General features: G+C 39.3%; 1 protein-coding gene and 1 long non-coding RNA gene across 4 annotated transcripts in view; both read left to right on the top strand.

Annotated features, from left to right (window-relative positions):
• Window positions 1-26503, top strand: part of LOC109399656 (phosphatase Herzog) — a 335043-nt gene that overhangs the window by 119907 nt on the left and 188633 nt on the right. The gene's annotated exons all lie outside the window — the stretch shown is intronic.
• LOC134289681 (uncharacterized) lies at window positions 19629-25754 on the top strand. Its single transcript, XR_009998612.1, has 2 exons — window positions 19629-22258; window positions 23486-25754. It is a non-coding gene; the product is annotated as an uncharacterized LOC134289681 (long non-coding RNA).

Here is a 26503-nt window from a genome sequence, read left to right as displayed (position 1 = left end):
TTATATTTTTCCTGGAAGCCTATTTGGGTTACCGATTTTTAAAATGAAAACATTTTGAGATTTTATGATTATTATTGAAATATTTTTATTTTTAGTTTTTTTCATGGAAAATTTTATTTTCCATGCAAATTGAAGGAATACAATTTTAGAGTATATTCAACTCTCTTAAACTCTTTTTCTATAATATAATGATTGCGGAAAAAATTAAAACATGTTAATTGCTGTGATTAAATACAAAAGAAGCAATGACATTTAAAAAGTGAACAAAACATCAATTTTTAAATGATTCTTAAAAAATATAAATACGCTTCAAAAGACACCAAAAACCTTTAAAAGATATATAAAATATTACTAAATATCAGCCAAAAATATAAAAGTTTTGATTGCCCAGGAAAAAATACAAAAATGCTCAAATCATACCCCGTCCAAAGACGGGGTAGGGTATTGGGGGGTTAAGGATTCTTTAAGAAACTTTTGTAACGATTATCTCAGAAACTTGTTCAAGGATTGTATAGGAAATTCCTCCAAGTAATTTATTGGGCACACATGTCTATGTTGACCTTTTCATGAATGTACCAACTTGCTGGAACGGCGGAACGTACTGGGAAAAACTTGAAGATTAGTAGACGCAGAATGTTAATTGATTGGCAAATAGAAACATGAAATTGTGTTAATTTCTTGATTTTGCTTTGGTTGGCCAAGCGATGTTCTATGCCTACTAGCGACGGAGATAGTCAAATGACTCCGTAGCTTGAAGGAATAGATGCGCCCGTCTAGTGAATTGGGAGTCGTGAGTTCGAGTCTCACCGGAGAAAGTGGATTTCTTTTCAGAATTCAAATCTCAATTTGTTCATCCAGCTCATGTTTCTGTTGTGCAAATGGATGTCGAAGCATTTTCAACAATGAAATTGTAAAAAAAATCGCGTTCTGGTGGTGATGAAAGGTATTATAAAAACAATTCGCTCTCGTTTGTATAATTAGAAGGCACAACAGCGAGCGCGTTGAGAGGTTGGCATGGAATTGTGAAAGTGGCTTAGTTGGTTAAAGCGCCAGTCTAGCGAAAACGGAGTTGTGAGTTCGAATCCTGCCAGCACGCGATTTTTTGTTCTTCACAATTTCATCTCGCAATTTTCCAATTAATCAACATTCTGCGTCTTCTATTGTTTAGGTTTTTCGCAGTGAATTGGATACATATTGATACGATTAACTTTTCTAGGCAATCCATCATTTATTGCTTCTGATTTTGAGTGTAGCTCCATTATATATTCATCTTAATTACTGTGAAATTTTCAAAGGTACACTAAGCTTTACAGAAGGCTCTGCCTCATCGTCGACATAACGATAGGAGAATAACACGCTGTTGACTAGAAAATAAGGCAACGAAACACATTTTTGGTATCCCCTTGTTGATTCACATTTTATGCTGATGAATTCTGTGACCCTACTATCAACGAACCAATCAGATTGACTGGATCTGTTAAAAGTCATTCGAATTTTCTAATGACCTTTAAAGGGATTTGTACGAACTCGATTTTATCATACTGAGATAGGCCTACCGTGCATTAATTCCGTTGAAGTCGATGAACTGAACGTACTGGCCCGTTATCGAAGGTTAGTAGTTCAAGGCGAAACTTTCGTGACGATTTCAGATAAGTGTTATCCACCAACCACCCGTCTCCTCTCATCTTACCATCAGCACAATCAAGTTTCACATCGCCGTCCGGCGTCGGCTCGTTCGTCTGTTAATGAATTTCAATTGTCCCCATCGCACCCATGGGGTGGGTATTTCATATTGGCCAAGTCACGAACAAGCGATAAGTTTGTTGTCACGCGGACGGACGGACGGGGAGGTCCTTCAGACCGACGACAACGACAGCTGGTCGCCATTCAACTAGTCTCGGTGCAAAATCGATACGAGCGAGGAGAACCTGGAGGGCTGAAAGCGAAGGCTCACAAAAACTACCCCAGAACACCTAGAGAAGTTAATTTACATAACCGGGCTCACGAGCACGAGCTATTAAATCGCGAAGGTGACAAAACTACTACCGGCGCTTGTGTGGGAGCCGGTGTTGGTGGGGGTCCCACGAGTAAAGGAAGCTTTTTTACGAGTGCCAGTGTGGTTTCATTTTCAGATTGGGATGGTTTTGTTCTGTCAGAAACCGGTATACATACAGGGGATGCAGTTTTTTAGATCGGGATTCCGCACTAATGGGCGCTGATTTGCATAATGCAGTATTAATTTTTCAAATTGCTACTAAAACGACCGGATTCAGCTGCGCTGCACCTACCCACCAAGGAAGAGAGGAACCGTAGCAGCGCGGCGCGTTTGGAACGAATGAGCGAGACCTTGAATGTTTGCTATTTTGCTGTTTGTTTATATTTATCGAGCTTTTCTCGGCTGTGTGCTGGTGCAGATGAGCAGTGACTTTGGAGCAAGAAGTCTGTGTGTATTTTTACACCCCGGAAAATTTATTGCATTCCGCTAGAGAGACATGCAACATAGTAGAATGAATGGAGGTTAAATGGAACATTGTGCTAGGATGTCGATCTGAAAGAATTTCGATACGAGAATGCCTTTTTCTGCTACGTATCTGCCCTTTAAATCAGGTTTTTCGAACGTACTTTGAACAGAAATAAATAAGAAATAAGTAAAAGATTGGAAGGTAGAAGCAGCCTTTCAACAACCAGTAGGGTGGGGCGGGGCAAGATGGGTCACCTAAGGATGGATCATCATAACTTTGTAAATACAAATCGTATTGGTTTGTATTCGTCCGCTACTCTTTAATACACTAGTTAGCTATGCTAAAAGTCGATAAAAAGTTTATTAAATACAAAATATGATGTTAAACAAGCAGTTTTAAAAAGTGATCGATTTTGCGCCGTGAAAAAAGTGCGGGGCAAGATGGGTCACCTTTTAAGTAATTCACATTTTCTCAACGAAAACGTCAAAATATAAGTTTTGTTCCGCATTCATATATGCTCCATATCCATACTGAGTAAACAAGAGCTACTAGTAAACATTTTATAAATTTATTTGGAATATAAAAATCTTTACGATTTGATTGGTCCTAAGGCGACTTGAAAATCGATGTTTTCACTAAAAAAATATCATAATTTTATGTTATAATTTTGAGCGTTCATTCCGCTTGATTGAAGTCATTTATGAGATAGTCTTGTAATAAAAAATAAATAATTTTTGAATGCTCCAAAAATACGTTCAAAATTGAAGGTGAACCATCTTGCCCCGCGGCCGTTTATATGGAGATTATATGGAATGTATCGCATAAGAAAAGTGGCTAAAAACCATTTTATTTTTTATTCCAATGAGAGTGAATATTTTTTCAATCAATGCCCCAAACTTTTGTATATTCATGCTGGTCATCTAACAAAATTATTAACATAATCAAAACATGAGTAATGCGTCCGAAAATGGCACTGACCCATCTTGCCCCGCGACCCATCTTGCCCCGCCCCACCCTATATGGCATGGCGAACGTGTATTGGTGTGGGTTTTGATCTTCCATACCTCTATACACGGTCGCCATGTACTTGTTGTTGAAATGCTGCATCTACCTTTCAATCGACGGATGAATTCATTGTTGAGGTTTGTATGGGAGAGAATGAACATGAGCTACATTCTATATTTCAACTGTTTTTTTTTTTAATTTAAATAAAAAAACGGAATTCTGAAAACTTCAGAAGGTGCTTTCTGAACTATTATTTTTATTTTCCCTACTTATTTTTATTTTAATTTTGTTTTTTTTTTTCATTACATGAGAATTGCAATCGAATGCTCTATTTGTTATCACTACACACATATGTCGACTACGGCGATGATGATGATAATGAGTTCTGATCTCAAATTGAATCGAGATCATTTACAAGTACATGTGGTGGCCACTGCCGATGTGTGTAAACCGCACGAGGCACAACCAACTGGAAATGTGTATAGGACAGTGTCCCAACACTCCATTCACTCCCATATTCATCCCACCGTATTGCACCCCGAGTGGATGGCAATATCTAAAGGCAAGTTGTTAGGAGAAGAGGGGCAGCAAGCAGATGTTGCCGGCATTATGGGGATTCCGCAAATACGCTACAATTTTAGATATAAGAACGTAAATTTAAGAGATCTTATTTCTCCTCAAGGAAAACTGCATTAGAGGTTTTACCGGAATTGCTCCTGAGGTTCCTCTTGATTTTTTTTTGTCTAATTCCTCCTAAAGTTTATTTCGGATATCTGCTAGAGTTTTTTTTTTCAAATATTTTTGTGGATTTCCACCAAAGTTTTCCTGGAATTTCTACAAAAGTTTTTGCCGAGATTTATTCTAGAGGTTCTCCCGTGATTTGCTTTGAAGTGCCGTACAAAGCAAGAGTTCCTACTGAGCATTTTCTCGGAATGCCTTCTAAAGTATCTCATGGATGTTGTTTGAGATTATTTGCATCCAATTAACAACTAATATCTCATTTTTCCATGTTTGGCTTATAAGACTGTTATTCGGCCAATATAGAGCATATTAGCTCATAAACAGCACTATATTAGCATATAAGGTTATTGGAAGAAAGAGGCATTTCTTCCAGCATTTTGTCAAGATTTCTCCTGTAGCTCCTCCCGGGATTTTTACCATATTTCCTTCCAGAATATTATCCATACTTGCATCCGAGATTTCTTCAAAAAGTTAGCCCGGGGTCCGCTCAACGGTTCTTTCGGAGTTTTCCATGGATTTTCATCCAGAATTCATCTCGAGATTTCTACAAGACTTCCTTCTAGTGTTTCTCTTAAGTTCCTCCCAAGGTTTCAATTGGGGTTTCTTGTAAGGGTTTTCTCAAAATAAAAACAGTTTGCTTCTTCGAATGTGTTTCAAAGCTCCTCTCGGTGTGTCTTCAATTATCGCCGGGGGCTCCTCACAAGATTTCGCTCCCGCATTTTGTTATAAGATTACTCACGTACAGCGGGTGGCCAAAATAGTTAGGATAGGCAACTTTTTTTTTCTCACAAAAAAGTTCAACATGCTGTAACTTTTTATAGAGTGAATCATAAATTCTCAAATTTTGACTGTTTTGCAACCTATTATGTACATCATTGGTACAAATTTTGAGCTTGATTGGTTTATCCTTCGCAAAGCTTGAACCGTTCTCATAAAACACTATTTTTCAGACAACTAATTTTTGAACTGTCATATCTGGGAAACCCGAATTGAATGAAATTTTAAACGTATATGCTTACGGTACTTTTTCTGGAATTTCTTCCACAGTTTCCAAGAGTTTTCATTGAGCTTCTCTGCTGCGATAAATTCCGGAAAACCATGGAAGGTATAAGAGAATTCGAACCAGATTTTCGTCTGACAAATGCTGAAAAACGTTGCAATAGTTATCTCAGGTCCTGGGAGATGTTTTAGAAGGAATACAGCAACAATTTCAAGGGAATTCCCTAGTATAACTATTAGACAAATCTCAGGAATTCCTTAAGAAATTCAGAAATAACTGCAGGAGAAAACCCAGGAATAACTCCGGTAGAAATAGTTAAGAGAAATTCCTGGAAAACTTTTTTTTTCAATTACCGGGAGGAACCTCGGGATATACGCCGTGGGGTTAACTTCGAAATACCTTGTAAGGAATGACAGGATTCCTTTCGGTATAGAGGTTTCTTAAGCATACTTTGAACAGAAATAAGTAATTATGACATGGAAAGATTGAAAGGTAGAAGCAGCATTTCAACAATAACTATATGACATGGCGACCGTGTATAGAGGTACATACACGGTCGCCATGTCATACACTGGTTGTTGAAATACTGCTTATACACTCCGACAGCCGTGTGAGCTTCTGCAGCCACAGTGCTACATACATTGATACAGTGCTTCATTGATAGAGTTTTTCCCACATTCACTTGCAACCTGACGTAGCATGCGCCGATTCTCGCTTAAAAATAGAAGATCAATAACACTTACACACTGAAAATGTTCGCCAGTACCAAGCAGCTGCCTTATTGGTTCCTTGTGTGAGTGTAGCTGGTCTGGTTATGCTGGAGTACCATCTATGGGCGGTCAATCAAGCTCTAGCTCAAGTTTTAGCTCATGAGAAGGCCACTCTAACTACCGCAATGTCGAAATTGCCTCTGTATCTAATTGCAACCATATATTTATGTACTTCGTTCTTTAGTAGAGTTAATGGCAGAAAGTACTTGCGCCCTCCCATATATCCTTCTCTAGCTGAACATGTTATGAACCACCATTACACTCGGGACGTCGTCTCATAAAAGCCTCTATCCACCACCCCCTTCCCACCAGTCGCCATGTAATCTAATTTTATTAAAGAGATGTTTGCTGCTTCTCGCGTCATCTTTCAGCAAAGGGACGTCATCGCCGCCGGTATCTACACCAGCAAACACCGTACCGACACCAAGTCGAGCCGAGAGAGAGACGCGAGTTTATTTTTACTGCACTCGTGATCTTATTTGGCGCGTAATTATTATGATTATTTCGAATCGCACGGTTGTTTCCGTGGAAGAAGAGTGCCCGCCAACGACGTAGGTACATATGTGTACCGTCGTCGTCGCGACGCCGACCACAACCAGATAATGGATGCCGCCGGCTTGTTATAAGTGTTTGTTTGCGCCGTATTTTAACACTTTTATAACTACCTACACTAGATCTTGCTGCATCTGGTTTGAGGTGATGGTACGCGTGGTTGAAATCGTTTGAACAGAGGAAAGTATGTACTGCCATCATTGGCACTGCTGCGCTGACTAGTGTTCGCTATTTGTCTGTCACCAGGTCTGTAGTTTGTCAGCCTGAAGGCGAGCTTCGCTTCGCTTCGCTTCAAGTTATGGGCGTTGTCGGATTGATGGTCGTATTATTTTAATTGGAGTTAAAGCTAATTCGATCATCGCGGTAGTGGAAATAAAACATTGACGATGATTCAATTAGAATGGCACTAAGAGGACTTGCCTCTGGGGCTGAATGGATGTAGTTTGACAACAATGGAGCACATCTCTATAAACGCAGAGTGAGGGTTATTCAATGTGATTTATGTGTATTTTATGAGATTCAATTAGTTGGATTTTTTATGGATTGCAATACGAGTAAAGGTATTAATTACTTATAGTAATAACCTGATCTGTTTTCATGTGATGCTTTATTAGGAAGGCTGATTTTTTCTCATCACAGTCAGTGGCTTTGTAAATCATATAATATCTTAACAAAACCATCATCTAGCAAAAGCATTCATGATCGTAACATTCTTAGTTTCTGCCCAGTCGACCAGAACTAATGAAATACTTGAAAATATGTGCCTGGAGGAACTGCTGGAGCAATCTTTAGAGAAGTAGCATGAATTTTTAGAGGAACTTTTGAAAAATCACTTAAGGAATTTATAGAGCGATCCCTGAAAACATCTCTTGAGATACCATGACAAAGTCCTGGGATAATGTCTTTATAAAAATCCTGAAAAAAAAATCCCTGGTGAAATCCCAATAAAAGTTCTTGGGAATTCTGATACAAAACCAACAGGAAACCCTGGACAAACACCTTGAGAAATCTCTAAAGAATTCCTGGGGGAATATCTGGTGCAATTCCTGAACACATCCCAGCTAAAATTTCTAAAAAAATCCCAGCAAGAATTCACGGACGAATCCATGGTAAAATCGCTTGAAAATTCCTAAAAGAATACTTGAAGAAATGCCAGGCGGAATTCTGGAGGAAATCCGAAGAAAATCCTGGATAAATCTCTGGAGCAATTCTCGGAGCTTTTACGTGAGAAATTTCCGGAGAAATTTCTATAGTAATCCCTACAGGAATTCCAGGTTAAACCCTAGCATCAATCTGTGGCAGTCTAGTAAAATCTTTAGTGAAAATCCTTGGAAAATTGATAGATGAAATCCAGCAGGAATTCCCGGAGGAGTCCCTAGAGAAATTTCGGGAGAAATGCCAAATTCCTGGAAAAATCTCTGGTGGGATTCGACGTGAAAATCTTCGAGAAATCCTAGGGTCATCCATGAAGCTAAAACTAAACAAAACTCTTCATAAATATTCTTGTTTATCGACCGTATTCTATTATTAACTTGATGATTTTGTGGCTATATCGGTCTCTTTCTACTCATAGTATAAGGGAGTAGAGATCAAAGTGGATAATGAAATGATAGATATGATAGAATTCGCTAGGTAGCGAACAAGTGTGAAAATTTATAGAAGGTGAAATTAGGCAAGTAGGCCATGTATTGAACGAATACATCGAATGCGTGAAACTTCTGCCGTGCGACCTGTACATCACGGTGTGTCTGGTAGAAGAAAATTAATTTAAAAAAATCGGTATCGCTAAAACACCCACCAAACGAAAGCTGAAGGTCCCCTCTTTCTCTCTCTCTCTTCTTGGCGTAACGTCCTCATTGGGACAAAGCCTGCTTCTCAGCTTAGTGTTCTATGAGCACTTCCACAGTTATTAACTGAGAGCTTCCTCTGCCAATGACCATTTTGCATGCGTATATCGTGTGGCAGGCACGAAGATACTCTATGCCCAAGGAAGTCAAGGAAATTTCCTTTACGAAAAGATCCTGGACCGACCGGGAATCGAACCCGTCACCCTCAGCATGGTCATGCTGAATACCCGTGCGTTTACCGCCTCGGCTATAGGTCCCCTCTTTCATTTGAGGCTAAAAGGAGAAAGTTCTATCGGCGGGTCTAGAACATTTTTTTTTATAATTACTATCTTTGAGGCTTGTGTTTTTTCTTTTTTCAACCTTGAGTGTAGCCAAATGGGCTTGTATGAGGTCGCCCATTAGTAACGTGTCCTTTTAAAAGAGTAAATGGGTCAAACCAAAAATTTTCCTTACAAAATATTGCATAGACATAAAGTGCAAAAAAAAATATTTAAGGTAGTTGAATAGAATTTCAGCAGTATCTGGGCATATATACAAATAAACTTTGCCTTTTATGTGGAAGTAGTTATTGCGACTGCAATTTTCTTATTTTTTATTGACAGTGTCTTATGATTTAACAGTTTTACGATCAAAGTAGGCCGAGTAATGTCAACAAAAATAGAACATACATCAAAGTAGCTCGGATAACGGAGCACAACATTTGGAAGGTAATCCATTTCGGAAAACTGAAAGTTTTTTGATGATGCAATTTAAATCGTTCAAAAGGTAATTAGACATAAAAAATATTAGTAACAGTATATGTTTGTGAACAGGTAGCCTTACTCAACTGACAAAAACAGAATAATTAATGCTACATGTCTAACGGTATATGTAGTAAGAACAATGTGCTAATCTGTCGGTTATCAATAGTTTGATCTTTTGCTATTTTTTTTTAAATCTGTATTAACGAGATTTTAATCCCTTGGCTAGTTCATCTCGGGGGGACCCATGCTTCATTTCCCTTCCGAAGGAAGAACTCACATTTTGCGAGTTTGTCGGGAGTGGGACTCGATCCCAGGTCCTCGGCGTGATAGTCAAGCGTTCTAACCATCACACCAGGTCCGCTCCACATCTTCTGCTAGCATTATGGCATTATAGACGAGTTAGCAACTTTTCATTCAATTCTACAGCTTTATTGACATATACACATGTTTTACATTAAATAACATATGTCTGAGCACATACATATTAATCAGAATGGATTGAAAATGTCTTAGCTTGTGCTTGTTTCTACTTGCAGGTTGTTGATATTATGAAAACTTTTTTCTGAAGGATATCAGAGATAGCAGTTAGTACTACCCCACAAAAAAGTTCGGACTTGCTAATTTAAATTTATCTCATTCGCCACCATATACCCATTAGATTTACTCTCTATGAGCTTACATATTATTTGAAACCTTCTACATGGAGTTGTGGCCCTTGTTTGTGAAATATGTAGTTCTGCAAGAACTACAACTTCTCATAAAGGGCAAACGTGGCAGATCTAGCGCTACTACCTATGACGCAGAAAGATAATGCTCGTTGCAGTTGTGTTCTAGATGCTACAGGAAGATGATCAAAGGCAAGCAGCTTGTTTGCACTGAAGCTGAAGTACATTGAAACTTGTTGAACATCATTCAGACTTCTCATAAAGTTGCTGAGGTTGCTGAGTATTTGCGGACAAAACCCAGAGATCAGGCTGATCAGATGAAGCTCTCAAATATTCATGAACTATCATCCAGATGGAAACCGACGTCAACGAGTGACCAGAACAGTACATAAACCGATTTTGTTCACCGATGATTTGTTTTTGATAACGAAAAGTGCCCATAAAGCTACAGCTGCAAAGGCGTGAGTACCCAGCACAACCATGCTGAGGATGACGGGTTCGATTCCCGGTCAGTCCAGGACCTTTTCGTGAAGGAAATTTCCTCGACTTAAATGAGCATGCAGTATTTTCGTGCAAGTCACACGCTATACACATGCAAAATAGTAATTGGCAAAATAAGTTTTTAGTTAAAAACTGTGAAAGTGCTTGTAGAAGATAAAATAAGAAAATTTCCAACAAATCAAACAATTTCATTTATTCTTATTACATCTCCTACATAGAACAAGCTAAGAAGCATGCTTTGTCCCTGCAGGGACGTTTCGCCAAGAAGAAGAACAAGAAGAAGAAGAAAACGAAAAAAAAAACATGTGGTTTGAGTACCAGACGCGCATTGAAGTTGAGAAGCTGTTTGAGAAGAATATATGACGAAGTCACACCCCGAAATTTCAAGAGCACAAATCTGAAGAACCAAATGACGGTATATGCTGTAAAGGTGGTCGATTGGTGACCTGCTGGTGCCAGTCAAATACGAGACCCTAAAGATGTATACGCATTTGTCATAGGATGCAAACACATTATTGGAATCTAGATTGGAATTCAAAAGAACAGCCTTGGGAACAGCATATAACTCGGTTTTATACTCACTGTTCTAGTACTTTCACCACACTGCCCATAAACACAAAACTGTCATCTGCTGGATTTCCCATTCACATGGGACTATTGTATAGGGCCCATATAGCCGAGGCGGTAAACGCACGGGTATTCAGCATGACCATGCTGAGGGTGACGGGTTCGATTCCCGGTCGGTCCAGGATCTTTTCGTAAAGGAAATTTCCTTGACTTCCTTGGGCATAGAGTATCTTCGTGCCTGCCACACGATATACACATGCAAAATGGTCATTGGCAGAGGAAGCTCGCAGTTAATAACTGTGGAAGTGCTCATAGAACACTAAGCTGAGAAGCAGGCTTTGTCCCAGTAAGGACGTTACGCCAAGAAGAGGAGAGGAGGAGGAGGATGGGACTATTGTGCTTTTATGTGAAGAAAAAATATATCGTCGGAAAATCATGCTTGCAATGGAAAAACAGTGTTTTGTCATAAATGTGTTCTTCGAAAAAAATGAAAAAATATCATATTTTTTCAAAAAAAAAAAATTGTTCTAGACCCGCCGATAGAACTTTCTCCTTTAAGTCTCAAATGAAAGGGGGGACCCTTAGCTTTCGCTTGGTGGGTGTCTTAGCGATACCGATTTTTAAAAATTAATGTTCTCCACCAGACACACCGTGACATAGGCAGTCGGGTGCCTGAAACTTTTGCCAGTCTTGGTAAGGTGGTATGAACTACCAACCAAGCCGATCTGTTTAAAAGCACAGGTCGCACGGCAGAAGTTTCACGCATTCGATGTATTCGTTCAATACATGGCCTACTTGCCTAATTTCACCTTCTATAAATTTTCACACTTGTTCGCTACCTAGCGAATTCTATCATATCTATCATTTCATTATCCACTTTGATCTCTACTCCCTTATACTATGAGTAGAAAGAGACCGATATAGCCACAAAATCATCAACTCTTCATAAATTGTTGTAACAATGAGGTCACGTGACCAAAATGTCGAATAGAAGGTTTCAAAAACAACCGATTGTTCATTTTTTTTGTAACTACGATCCAATCATTTCTTATGCTTCCCATTGAATTTGAATTCCGCTAAATTCAAATTTCCAAGAGAAAATGAAGTATTTGTATCGGCAGTCTGAAACCCAAATGTTGAACTCTTTCTTAAGCCATCCATGTGCACAACAGAAACATGTGCTCGATGAACAAATTGAAATTTGCATTATGAAAAGAAATCCACGTACTCCGGTGAGACTCGATCTCACGACTCCCAATTTACTTGACGGGCGCTTCTGTTCCTTCAAGCTACGGAGTCACTCGACTATCTCGAGTTCAGTTCTACGCTTGCTGGCGACGGAGATAGTCGAGTGACTCCGTAGCTGGAAGGAAAAGAGGTGCCCGTTTAGCAAGTTGGGAGTCGTGAGATCGAGTCTCACCGGAGTACGTGGATTTCTTTCCATAATTCAAATCTCAACTTATTCATCTAGCTAATGTTTCTGTAGTGCACATCAATGTCAAAGCATTTTCAACAGTGTCATTTCCAAAGCAAAACCAAGAAATTGACATATGACAAGGCTGTCCAAGAGGTTGCCGGAGAGGCTTGCGGGAGGTTCAGGTGGAATTTGTGGGGCTTTCTAAATTATTTCAGTGGATTTTCAGAGGGGTTTCAAGGCGTTCAGGGTTTGCCCTGGAACTCCATTTAAACCCCCGGGAATATCCCTGGAATATCCCTGAAGCCTCTTGGGACCACTGGAATGCCTCTGATACACCATGGAACAGACGACGGACGTGAAACCGCATTGAGACTCTTTGCAACGCTCGTGGAGTCCATTGAGGCTCCTAGAAAAGACCTGGGACGCTCCTGAAACCTCATGAAATCCAATGGAACGCCCATGAAGCCCTCTGAGACCCCCTGAACATATCTGATACTTGAGAATTCCAGGAAACTCCTTGGAACGCTCCTGAAAGCCGCTGAAACACCTCTGAAACGCCTCTGAAACCCCTTGAAGTTCTAAGAAACACCTCTTAAACTCCTGATACGCTCCTGGGACTTTCTTAACCCCGTGTAACACTACTGGAACGCCTCTGAAACCCCTCGAAAACTTCTGGAACAGCCATGCAATGCCTTGGAACATTACAGAAACCCCTTGAAATGCACGATTAGGAAAATTGAAAAAAAAATCTGGCGGTCATGCTATTATGGTCAACATTTGGATCATGGATGCATAATGAAAGTGTGGTATTGTTATTTGTTTTAATAAAATAGCAATGACCTTTGTTGCTTTGATATTTGTAACAACTTTTTTTTTAAATAAATTTTGTATTGTATTTTTCGTGAAATAACCAAACATGTTCATTGTGGCGCTCATCATCTACATCAACCGATCACATTAAGCGAGAATTACCTAGTAAATTTCATCAAAATCGGTTGAGTATTGGAGGAGCAAGAGACCTGACGTTTGAATACTTTGTGCATATGAAAATTTATCACATTTTACCCAAGCAGAAAATAATAACAACAGCATAATGGAATATTTTGGCAAAATAACTGAGTAACGGAAAGAGTTATTTTTGTGTTATTAGCATAACATATCATGTTATAAACTTGTCTGTCATAAGCGGCAAAATAACAAAAATCATAACAAAAAAATGTTCCTGGAAAACCAGTTGAAAAACACGTTTTGTTTGTTTCAATAGCAATTTAATAATAGTGAAATTGTAAAATATTTCAATAACAAATTTTGAAATTAATAAATTTTTCATAACAAGTTTAAAGCAAAATGAGTTATAAGATCAAACTCATAACAAAGTGAATTATAAAATCATAAAAATAATAAAACAAGTGCTGATAACATACTCATAACTTTGCTAATTAAAGTTGGGTCTCCTATTAGACGCTGCCACCCACTTTACGCCCACCGTCTTTTCCAGGCTGTCCTCTTACCAATTTGGTTCATTTTTTGTATGTGATGAGCCTATAGTAAGCAATAACTGCACTGAAAAACAGCTAGATTGGATGTACAGCTGAGAAATTGCGGTGGGCGTAAAGTGGGTGGCAGCGTCTAATAGGAGACTCGGCTGCATTTATAAAATAGTGCTCCATAAAAATCTGATAACAAAATACGATATAATAATAAAATTATGCTAAAAACTAGTTCTACCGTGAGATCGTCATTCACCGAAGAAGTAATTAAAGATAAAAGGAGATAAATGCCTTTTTTCTTTTTGTTTTACTGGGCGGATTGTAATAGTTAGGGTAGCGAACTACTTGGGCAGCGGCCGGTATTTTGGACACTCTTCGACATAACTCAGTCAATTCCAAACCAATGGACTTGAAATTTTGTTCACGGCTAGATACTATACGTATCTCATCGCGTTGGGTCAATTGGTTCAAAATTGGCTGAGTTATAGTGGAAAACAGACGAATATAGAAGCCACCGCCCAAGTGGCGCGATACCCTATTACCTAGTGAATATAAAATTTTCTAACCAGTTCGTTACGAAACGCTGTGGCACTACGTCAATCTTGAATGATGGAGTTTTGATTGCAAAACTTGATATTGGTGTACTATTGCTGAATACCCGTGCGTTTACCGCCTCGGCTATAGGTCCCCTCTTTCATTTGAGGCTAAAAGGAGAAAGTTCTATCGGCGGGTCTAGAACATTTTTTTTTATAATTACTATCTTTGAGGCTTGTGTTTTTTCTTTTTTCAACCTTGAGTGTAGCCAAATGGGCTTGTATGAGGTCGCCCATTAGTAACGTGTCCTTTTAAAAGAGTAAATGGGTCAAACCAAAAATTTTCCTTACAAAATATTGCATAGACATAAAGTGCAAAAAAAAATATTTAAGGTAGTTGAATAGAATTTCAGCAGTATCTGGGCATATATACAAATAAACTTTGCCTTTTATGTGGAAGTAGTTATTGCGACTGCAATTTTCTTATTTTTTATTGACAGTGTCTTATGATTTAACAGTTTTACGATCAAAGTAGGCCGAGTAATGTCAACAAAAATAGAACATACATCAAAGTAGCTCGGATAACGGAGCACAACATTTGGAAGGTAATCCATTTCGGAAAACTGAAAGTTTTTTGATGATGCAATTTAAATCGTTCAAAAGGTAATTAGACATAAAAAATATTAGTAACAGTATATGTTTGTGAACAGGTAGCCTTACTCAACTGACAAAAACAGAATAATTAATGCTACATGTCTAACGGTATATGTAGTAAGAACAATGTGCTAATCTGTCGGTTATCAATAGTTTGATCTTTTGCTATTTTTTTTTAAATCTGTATTAACGAGATTTTAATCCCTTGGCTAGTTCATCTCGGGGGGACCCATGCTTCATTTCCCTTCCGAAGGAAGAACTCACATTTTGCGAGTTTGTCGGGAGTGGGACTCGATCCCAGGTCCTCGGCGTGATAGTCAAGCGTTCTAACCATCACACCAGGTCCGCTCCACATCTTCTGCTAGCATTATGGCATTATAGACGAGTTAGCAACTTTTCATTCAATTCTACAGCTTTATTGACATATACACATGTTTTACATTAAATAACATATGTCTGAGCACATACATATTAATCAGAATGGATTGAAAATGTCTTAGCTTGTGCTTGTTTCTACTTGCAGGTTGTTGATATTATGAAAACTTTTTTCTGAAGGATATCAGAGATAGCAGTTAGTACTACCCCACAAAAAAGTTCGGACTTGCTAATTTAAATTTATCTCATTCGCCACCATATACCCATTAGATTTACTCTCTATGAGCTTACATATTATTTGAAACCTTCTACATGGAGTTGTGGCCCTTGTTTGTGAAATATGTAGTTCTGCAAGAACTACAACTTCTCATAAAGGGCAAACGTGGCAGATCTAGCGCTACTACCTATGACGCAGAAAGATAATGCTCGTTGCAGTTGTGTTCTAGATGCTACAGGAAGATGATCAAAGGCAAGCAGCTTGTTTGCACTGAAGCTGAAGTACATTGAAACTTGTTGAACATCATTCAGACTTCTCATAAAGTTGCTGAGGTTGCTGAGTATTTGCGGACAAAACCCAGAGATCAGGCTGATCAGATGAAGCTCTCAAATATTCATGAACTATCATCCAGATGGAAACCGACGTCAACGAGTGACCAGAACAGTACATAAACCGATTTTGTTCACCGATGATTTGTTTTTGATAACGAAAAGTGCCCATAAAGCTACAGCTGCAAAGGCGTGAGTACCCAGCACAACCATGCTGAGGATGACGGGTTCGATTCCCGGTCAGTCCAGGACCTTTTCGTGAAGGAAATTTCCTCGACTTAAATGAGCATGCAGTATTTTCGTGCAAGTCACACGCTATACACATGCAAAATAGTAATTGGCAAAATAAGTTTTTAGTTAAAAACTGTGAAAGTGCTTGTAGAAGATAAAATAAGAAAATTTCCAACAAATCAAACAATTTCATTTATTCTTATTACATCTCCTACATAGAACAAGCTAAGAAGCATGCTTTGTCCCTGCAGGGACGTTTCGCCAAGAAGAAGAACAAGAAGAAGAAGAAAACGAAAAAAAAACATGTGGTTTGAGTACCAGACGCGCATTGAAGTTGAGAAGCTGTTTGAGAAGAATATATGACGAAGTCACACCCCGAAATTTCAAGAGCACAAATCTGAAGAACCAAATGACGGTATATGCTGTAAAGGTGGTCGATTGGTGACCTGCTGGTGCCAGTCAAATACGAGACCCTAAAGATGTATACGCATTTGTCATAGGATGCAAACACATTATTGGAATCTAGATTGGAATTCAAAAGAACAGCCTTGGGAACAGCATATAACTCGGTTTTATACTCACTGTTCTAGTACTTTCACCACACTGCCCATAAACACAAAACTGTCATCTGCTGGATTTCCCATTCACATGGGACTATTGTATAGGGCCCATATAGCCGAGGCGGTAAACGCACGGGTATTCAGCATGACCATGCTGAGGGTGACGGGTTCGATTCCCGGTCGGTCCAGGATCTTTTCGTAAAGGAAATTTCCTTGACTTCCTTGGGCATAGAGTATCTTCGTGCCTGCCACACGATATACACATGCAAAATGGTCATTGGCAGAGGAAGCTCGCAGTTAATAACTGTGGAAGTGCTCATAGAACACTAAGCTGAGAAGCAGGCTTTGTCCCAGTAAGGACGTTACGCCAAGAAGAGGAGAGGAGGAGGAGGATGGGACTATTGTGCTTTTATGTGAAGAAAAAATATATCGTCGGAAAATCATGCTTGCAATGGAAAAACAGTGTTTTGTCATAAATGTGTTCTTCGAAAAAAATGAAAAAATATCATATTTTTTCAAAAAAAAAAATTGTTCTAGACCCGCCGATAGAACTTTCTCCTTTAAGTCTCAAATGAAAGGGGGGACCCTTAGCTTTCGCTTGGTGGGTGTCTTAGCGATACCGATTTTTAAAAATTAATGTTCTCCACCAGACACACCGTGACATAGGCAGTCGGGTGCCTGAAACTTTTGCCAGTCTTGGTAAGGTGGTATGAACTACCAACCAAGCCGATCTGTTTAAAAGCACAGGTCGCACGGCAGAAGTTTCACGCATTCGATGTATTCGTTCAATACATGGCCTACTTGCCTAATTTCACCTTCTATAAATTTTCACACTTGTTCGCTACCTAGCGAATTCTATCATATCTATCATTTCATTATCCACTTTGATCTCTACTCCCTTATACTATGAGTAGAAAGAGACCGATATAGCCACAAAATCATCAACTCTTCATAAATTGTTGTAACAATGAGGTCACGTGACCAAAATGTCGAATAGAAGGTTTCAAAAACAACCGATTGTTCATTTTTTTTGTAACTACGATCCAATCATTTCTTATGCTTCCCATTGAATTTGAATTCCGCTAAATTCAAATTTCCAAGAGAAAATGAAGTATTTGTATCGGCAGTCTGAAACCCAAATGTTGAACTCTTTCTTAAGCCATCCATGTGCACAACAGAAACATGTGCTCGATGAACAAATTGAAATTTGCATTATGAAAAGAAATCCACGTACTCCGGTGAGACTCGATCTCACGACTCCCAATTTACTTGACGGGCGCTTCTGTTCCTTCAAGCTACGGAGTCACTCGACTATCTCGAGTTCAGTTCTACGCTTGCTGGCGACGGAGATAGTCGAGTGACTCCGTAGCTGGAAGGAAAAGAGGTGCCCGTTTAGCAAGTTGGGAGTCGTGAGATCGAGTCTCACCGGAGTACGTGGATTTCTTTCCATAATTCAAATCTCAACTTATTCATCTAGCTAATGTTTCTGTAGTGCACATCAATGTCAAAGCATTTTCAACAGTGTCATTTCCAAAGCAAAACCAAGAAATTGACATATGACAAGGCTGTCCAAGAGGTTGCCGGAGAGGCTTGCGGGAGGTTCAGGTGGAATTTGTGGGGCTTTCTAAATTATTTCAGTGGATTTTCAGAGGGGTTTCAAGGCGTTCAGGGTTTGCCCTGGAACTCCATTTAAACCCCCGGGAATATCCCTGGAATATCCCTGAAGCCTCTTGGGACCACTGGAATGCCTCTGATACACCATGGAACAGACGACGGACGTGAAACCGCATTGAGACTCTTTGCAACGCTCGTGGAGTCCATTGAGGCTCCTAGAAAAGACCTGGGACGCTCCTGAAACCTCATGAAATCCAATGGAACGCCCATGAAGCCCTCTGAGACCCCCTGAACATATCTGATACTTGAGAATTCCAGGAAACTCCTTGGAACGCTCCTGAAAGCCGCTGAAACACCTCTGAAACGCCTCTGAAACCCCTTGAAGTTCTAAGAAACACCTCTTAAACTCCTGATACGCTCCTGGGACTTTCTTAACCCCGTGTAACACTACTGGAACGCCTCTGAAACCCCTCGAAAACTTCTGGAACAGCCATGCAATGCCTTGGAACATTACAGAAACCCCTTGAAATGCACGATTAGGAAAATTGAAAAAAAAATCTGGCGGTCATGCTATTATGGTCAACATTTGGATCATGGATGCATAATGAAAGTGTGGTATTGTTATTTGTTTTAATAAAATAGCAATGACCTTTGTTGCTTTGATATTTGTAACAACTTTTTTTTTAAATAAATTTTGTATTGTATTTTTCGTGAAATAACCAAACATGTTCATTGTGGCGCTCATCATCTACATCAACCGATCACATTAAGCGAGAATTACCTAGTAAATTTCATCAAAATCGGTTGAGTATTGGAGGAGCAAGAGACCTGACGTTTGAATACTTTGTGCATATGAAAATTTATCACATTTTACCCAAGCAGAAAATAATAACAACAGCATAATGGAATATTTTGGCAAAATAACTGAGTAACGGAAAGAGTTATTTTTGTGTTATTAGCATAACATATCATGTTATAAACTTGTCTGTCATAAGCGGCAAAATAACAAAAATCATAACAAAAAAATGTTCCTGGAAAACCAGTTGAAAAACACGTTTTGTTTGTTTCAATAGCAATTTAATAATAGTGAAATTGTAAAATATTTCAATAACAAATTTTGAAATTAATAAATTTTTCATAACAAGTTTAAAGCAAAATGAGTTATAAGATCAAACTCATAACAAAGTGAATTATAAAATCATAAAAATAATAAAACAAGTGCTGATAACATACTCATAACTTTGCTAATTAAAGTTGGGTCTCCTATTAGACGCTGCCACCCACTTTACGCCCACCGTCTTTTCCAGGCTGTCATCTTACCAATTTGGTTCATTTTTTGTATGTGATGAGCCTATAGTAAGCAATAACTGCACTGAAAAACAGCTAGATTGGATGTACAGCTGAGAAATTGCGGTGGGCGTAAAGTGGGTGGCAGCGTCTAATAGGAGACTCGGCTGCATTTATAAAATAGTGCTCCATAAAAATCTGATAACAAAATACGATATAATAATAAAATTATGCTAAAAACTAGTTCTACCGTGAGATCGTCATTCACCGAAGAAGTAATTAAAGATAAAAGGAGATAAATGCCTTTTTTCTTTTTGTTTTACTGGGCGGATTGTAATAGTTAGGGTAGCGAACTACTTGGGCAGCGGCCGGTATTTTGGACACTCTTCGACATAACTCAGTCAATTCCAAACCAATGGACTTGAAATTTTGTTCACGGCTAGATACTATACGTATCTCATCGCGTTGGGTCAATTGGTTCAAAATTGGCTGAGTTATAGTGGAAAACAGACGAATATAGAAGCCACCGCCCAAGTGGCGCGATACCCTATTACCTAGTGAATATAAAATTTTCTAACCAGTTCGTTACGAAACGCTGTGGCACTACGTCAATCTTGAATGATGGAGTTTTGATTGCAAAACTTGATATTGGTGTACTATTGATGATCAAATATGTGTAAAGTCCTATTAATTTAATAATAACTGAAATTGTTCTACAACAAAACATGTTATTGAAATGTTATTGAAAGAAAATATACCAATAGCACGATCATAACAAAATAAGATTGTCCAACAAAATATGTTATGGAAAGGTAAAGCCTCTATAAGTAAATAATAACAAACCATGATATAAAAACAGATTTTGCGATTCCGTTGTTATCAATTTGATATTCTCCTCAGCTCGGGTACTGCTTCTACTCTAGAACCATACTTAATACATTTTGATGTATCCGTTATAAAGTTATGTTTTTTATGTGTCTGATTAAGCTGTTTTTTGTATTGAAATATTCAAACTGCGATAACTTTCAAAATATTCTACCAAAATAGCTCATAATTTGATCGAAATTATACTTTTATAATATTTGATTACGGTCGATTTGTGATAAGAATCGGAGCGACAGTTGTACTCTCAAGATTCGTAAAAAAATACCTAAAATATACTATGATTGAAACTACATCAGTTTTAAATTTAAAAAAGGTTAGGGACAAAACGTCGAATGTCAAAACTTCGAGTGTCGACACGTCGAAAAGTGATAGAATGGGGTTCCCTAAAAATAATAAAACACTCACTATTTGCTTATATGACTCATTTTGGACGTTTTGTCCTTTCGATATTTTATCCCTTTCGACGCTTTGTCATTCGACTTTTTGGCATTCGACTTTTTGTCTTTTGGCAAAACGTCGAAAGGATAAAACGTCGAAGGTACAATACGTTGAAAGGACAAAACGTCGAAAAGTGAAAGAATGGGTTTCCTTTAACCCTGAACGCTAAACGTGTTCTATTCTAGACCAGCGAGGTTGCATCCAGAAACATGGGTGACAAAACGTCGAAAAATGAAAGAACTCACTATTTGCTTATATGATTCTTTGATGTTTTGCCCTTTCGATGTTTTGTCCCTTTCGACGCTTTGGCATTAGACCGTTGAGAATTCGAAATTTTTAGACGTCGTGTATAAATAAATAGTGAGTTTTTTATTCTTTTAAAAGAAAGCCATTATCCCACTTTTCGACTTTTTTGAGCATTCGACTTTTTGTCCTATCGACGTTTTATCACCCAACCCTAACGGTATTTCAGATATTTAACTACATTCTCTGTACTTGCAAGTCTTGACATAAATAACTATTTTGGGTTTCTAGTGTATAATCAATCTGATAATATTGACGGGCTTGGTGGTCTAGTGGCTACCGCTTCTGATTCGTATGCAGAAGGTCATGGGTTCAATCCCTGGCCCGTCCCTTTTCATCCTACTTTGTATCTTTCTATCCACTTCCTCTCTCTCTCTTCTCTACATATACAACTCATGTATATTCATATGTTCATAGCCATCGCTAGAACCAGAAACGAATTGGAAAAAAGTCGTTTCCCTCCCTTCCAATTTCCACTCACAGCACAGTGCACAATGGGTCCAGAGCCGTATTTACGAAGACGAAAATGTTTGTGCCTAAACCATAAGTTTTAGATACATGGTGTCTTTGGGAAAGTTTCTTCTTATTTTTCGACCTTTTTTCTCATTATTGTAAAATTAGGGTGGTCCCTCTAGTTTCGCTGATCCAAACATCTGTTTTTTAATAGTTTTATGTACGTTCACAAAATGTTCTACAAAGTTGTAAAAGAACTTATTTGGAGCAAGTTTGCCGAAGAAACCATTATTCTATCTCTTATGGTTCCTAACTTATAATTTTTTAAAAGATTCATGTTAGGGTGATCCATGAATTTCAGTTTTCCTGAAATAACTTTTAATTCGTTCGTTTCTCGTGAATACTTTGTTCCGAGCACTTTTAGAACTATTAACGACGCATATTTTTTCCAAAGAGCTCAAAGTTCTAACTCGCGTGGTTTAAAAGATATTGGCATTTTTCTTCGAAAAATCACTTTTTTTCAAAAAGCCATATCTCAAAAAGGAGCAAATGGATTTTCAATCTCCCGGTTGCATTGGAAAGATCGTACTCTGTTCTATTTGTGGTGAAAAAACTGTAGGTTGTTACCGGCGGGTAACATTTGTTGTAACGTATTAGTTTGTGGAGTGTGGGAATTTAGGGCAATAATGTGAAGTTAGCACTAGCTCGCAACGGTCAATTTGTATTCCGCGCCTGGGCGGTGATGCGCATACGCATATAGATACACCGCCGGAGTGCGATGGGTGGCGGCCTCCACTGAACCGCAACTGGGTGTAGGCGGAAAAGGCTGACCCGAGAGAGTGAGCGTCCCGTCGAAGGGGTGTTGGGCTCGGCGAGAAAAATCATCGGGACAGTTGGAAGATAAACGTAAAGCGAAGAGGTGATAGATATTAGAGACGATTGTCCACCGTAAACCCGCCACGTTTTGAGCGGATAGAAGCTTGTTTGACCAGCTAAAGCCATTTAGTTAATAGCCAATCGGTTGAATACCCGTGGCAACCCTTGAACCACGATAGAGAACGGATTGAGGACTTGGCCAGGCGTCGTATTTCGTCAGTGTACACCGACGGCCAATCGGGACCAAGTCCCAAGAAATCGTCGCGCCTCAGGCGCCCAGTCTCCGAGGCCATCTTCCGGCCGGTCCTCGCCATCATCTCGTTAGTCTGGGACCGAAGCTTGACCAATTCCACCCCGTGAAGATCTCGTCAGGCCATTCGTCCAGCGCTCGGAGGTCGAAAGCCGGCCATTTTGAACCACAGTACGGCCAAGTCCACGTGCCGGTAGCAACACCGGGTCCGCCCGATCACCCGTGTCCCTCCTGCTCCGAGAACATTTCTGCCGGCCGTCGGAGGCCGATCCTTTTGTGCTGAAGCAAGGGCACATCCACGCGCCCGAAGTCCCACCGGGTGGGCTGTTCTCCGATCCCGGCCGCCCCGGCTGCATTTTCTCGAGCCTGGACTGCTCCCCGCCGCTGCCACCATCGTCGCCCCACTGCTGCCACCGTCGTCGCTCCACCGCTGCCACCGAAGCCATCAGCATCAGCAGTGAAGATACATATCTGCCCAGGTTCGGTATGTTTACGGATCTTGAATACACTGTTAAACCGTGAGTACTACTATTAGTTAGGGTCTTGCACTCCGAAAGCTCCCCCTCCGTCCGTTTGCCCTGAGACCCGGATCCAGAAGAGGCCGTGAGAGCACACCTCAGAGGCTGCCGCCGGCTCAGACCAGCAGCCTGGGGTTTTGGGCCGGTTTCCCTCTGAAACCGCGCCAAGAGGTTCCGGGGCCAAAAATAAGGGTCTTATAAGGTACCTTTTTTGTTTAAAGCTTTTTATTGAATTTTGAGAATACGATTTTTTTTTCGTGGAAAAGCAGTTGTAACTTTGAAAATCGATGAGATACAAACTTGGCGTCTTCGACAAAATTGTGAGTTTTTGGCTGTTATAAAAAGACCCAGAACAAAGTATTGCGAAAAAATCAACACATAAAATTATATTGAATAAAAACAGATTTTCATATGAAAAATGACACATTTCAAGCAAATTCAACTCGTCTTTGTTAGATAGACCAAAGTAGCTTGGTAAATGGTCATCCATTTCATTCTAGAACCAATGTTTATTTATACTGTCATCACCAGTTAGGCACAATGTTGTTAAGATATTGTAAATGATGTAACTTTGATAGGCTTTTACGTTAACATGAACATATACTAGTGATTGACATTTTCACTATCCATACATTGAAGTGATGAAATTGAAATTAAATTGATGGAAATCAGCTCAAAATAACATTTTAAGTTGAGTTCATTGACGAATTATGGATTATAAGCAAAATTAAACATTTTCGACATGGTTACTTCGATCTATCTAACAAAGACTAGTCGAGTTTGCTAAAACTGTTCCGCTTTCCATATGAAAATCGGGTTTTATTCAATATAATTTTATGTGTTGATTTTTTCGCAATACTTTGTTCTGGGCACTTTTAGAGCAGCCAAAAACTCACAATTTTGTCGAAGACGCCAAATTTGTATCTCATCGATTTTCAAAGTTACAACTGCATTACCATGAAAAAAATCGTATTTTCAAAATTTAATAAAAAGTTTTAAACAAAAAAGGTACCTACAGTTTTTTCACCATGAATAGAACAGAGTACGATCTTTCCAATGCAACCAAGAGATTGAAAATCCATTTGCTCCTTTATGAGATATGACATTTTGAAAAAAAGTGATTTTTAGAAGAAAAATGCCAATTTCTTTTTAACTATGAGAGATAGATCTTTGAGCTCTTTGGAAAAAATATGCGTCGTTAATAGTTCCAGAAGTGCTCGGAACAAAGTATTTACTAAAAACGAACGAATCAAAAGTTATTTCAGGAAAACTGAAATTCATGGATCACCCTAACTTGAATCTTTTAAAAACGTATAAGTTAGGAACAATAAGAGATAGAATAATGGTTTCTTCGGCAAACTTGCTCCAAATAAGTTCTTTTACAACTTTGTAGAACATTTTGTGAACGTACATAAAACTATTAAAAAGCAGATGTTTGGATCAGCGAAACTAGAGGGACCACCCTAATTTTACAATAATGAGGTAACAGGTCGAAAAATAAGAAGAAACTTTTCCAAAGACACCATTTATCTAAAGCTTAAGGTTTAGGCACAAACATTTTTGTCTTCGTAAACACGGCTCTGGACCCATTGTGCAGTGTATGTATATAAACGCCTACAAGTTATGCAACCAACGCGTGCTGTGCCGCTTGACCTTATTCACCTCATTCACCACACAATCTATCACCTTACGAACACTATAAATAATTCCCTATCCATGGATCGCATCACCGACCCAACGGTGACTCCCAGATCTCCCATCCTTTCCGTCTAACAAATACCCCAGTCCGTGCTGGTTGTGGGGATGCAGAGGTGATTTCGGTCTTTAGTAGCAACAACCAGCACACTCTAACATTCCTTTCCCTTCCCAACTGACTATAGGGACGTGGCCGGCACCGGTATTGATCCAAAATGTATGAGCTGCTAGAATTGCACTTTGAGAATAAGTGGAGTGTCCCAGCCCTTATTCATTTGGATCTCAGTGCAATTGGTACCAGCTCAGATCAATAACGGAGTAGCAACCATTGACATGTATAGTCAGATTTGATCATTAATTGATGATGATGATTGATCGTTTATAATCAATCTGATAAAATTTTTAGCTGATCCATGTTTTTGCCTTTCTCGTACACTAAGTGTACTGGAAAGGCTATATGTTCACTCAAAAAATGACTTTTTGATAGGAGGCCCGGAGATTCGAGTCACATATACCAATCAACTCAGCTCGACGAATTGAGGTGATGTCTGTGTGTGTGTATGTGTGTGTGTATGTGTACAAACGAACTCACGTCACTTTTCGGCAGTAAATCTCAACCGATTTTAATGACCGACGGTTCATTCGACGCGGAATCTGGTCCCATTGTTTGGTATTGAAAATGGTTCGGATCGGTCCAGCCGTTCCGGAATTATGGCCATTTAGGCGTTCCGGATCGGTACCCCAGGAAGGGGCTAGATATGAAAATGCAACAAACCCACGCATGCGACACATCAAACAACGGCATTTTCGATAATATGGTGAACAGTAAGCAAGAAAATAGTCTCAGACCATATCTGAACCGGTAATGTTCCGGAACCGGTTCCGAAGGTCCCACCAGAAGTGGCCAAATATAAAAGTGAACCAAACCCATACATGCGACACATCAAATCGCAGCTTTTTCAATAACCTGATGAACGGTTAACATGAAAATAGTCTCAGATCATATCTGAACCGGTAGTGTTCCTGAACCGGTTCCGGGCGTCCCGCCGGAAGTGGCCAAATATAAAAATGAAACAAACCCATGCAAGCGACACGTCAAATCGCGCCTTTTGCGATAACCTGATGAACGGTTAGCAAGAAAATGGTCTCAGATCACATAAGAAACTACCGGTGTTCCAAAACAGTGAAGCAAACCCAGGCATGCGACACATCAAGTCGCGGCTTTTCCAATAACTTGATGAATGATAAGCAAGAAAATAGTCTCAGACAACCTAAGATTCTACCGGTAGTGTTCAGGAATCGGTTCCGTATGTCCCGCCAGATGTGGCCAAATATAAAAGTGAACCGAACCCATGCATGCGACACTTTAAATCGCGGCTCCTTAGGCGATTTGATGAATGGTTAGTAAAAAATAGTTTTAGACCATATTTGAGACAACCGGTGGTGTTCCCGAACCGGTTCCGGGTTCCCTCCGGAAGAGACCAAATATTATTGATTTGCCTTTATTAACGAGATTTTTAACTCG

The sequence above is a fragment of the Aedes albopictus genome, chromosome 3 (assembly GCF_035046485.1).
Source record: "Aedes albopictus strain Foshan chromosome 3, AalbF5, whole genome shotgun sequence".
In the NCBI taxonomy this organism is placed as follows: domain Eukaryota; kingdom Metazoa; phylum Arthropoda; class Insecta; order Diptera; family Culicidae; genus Aedes; species Aedes albopictus.
Note: the sequence above shows the minus strand (reverse complement) of the source record. Positions and strands in the feature narration are given on the sequence as shown.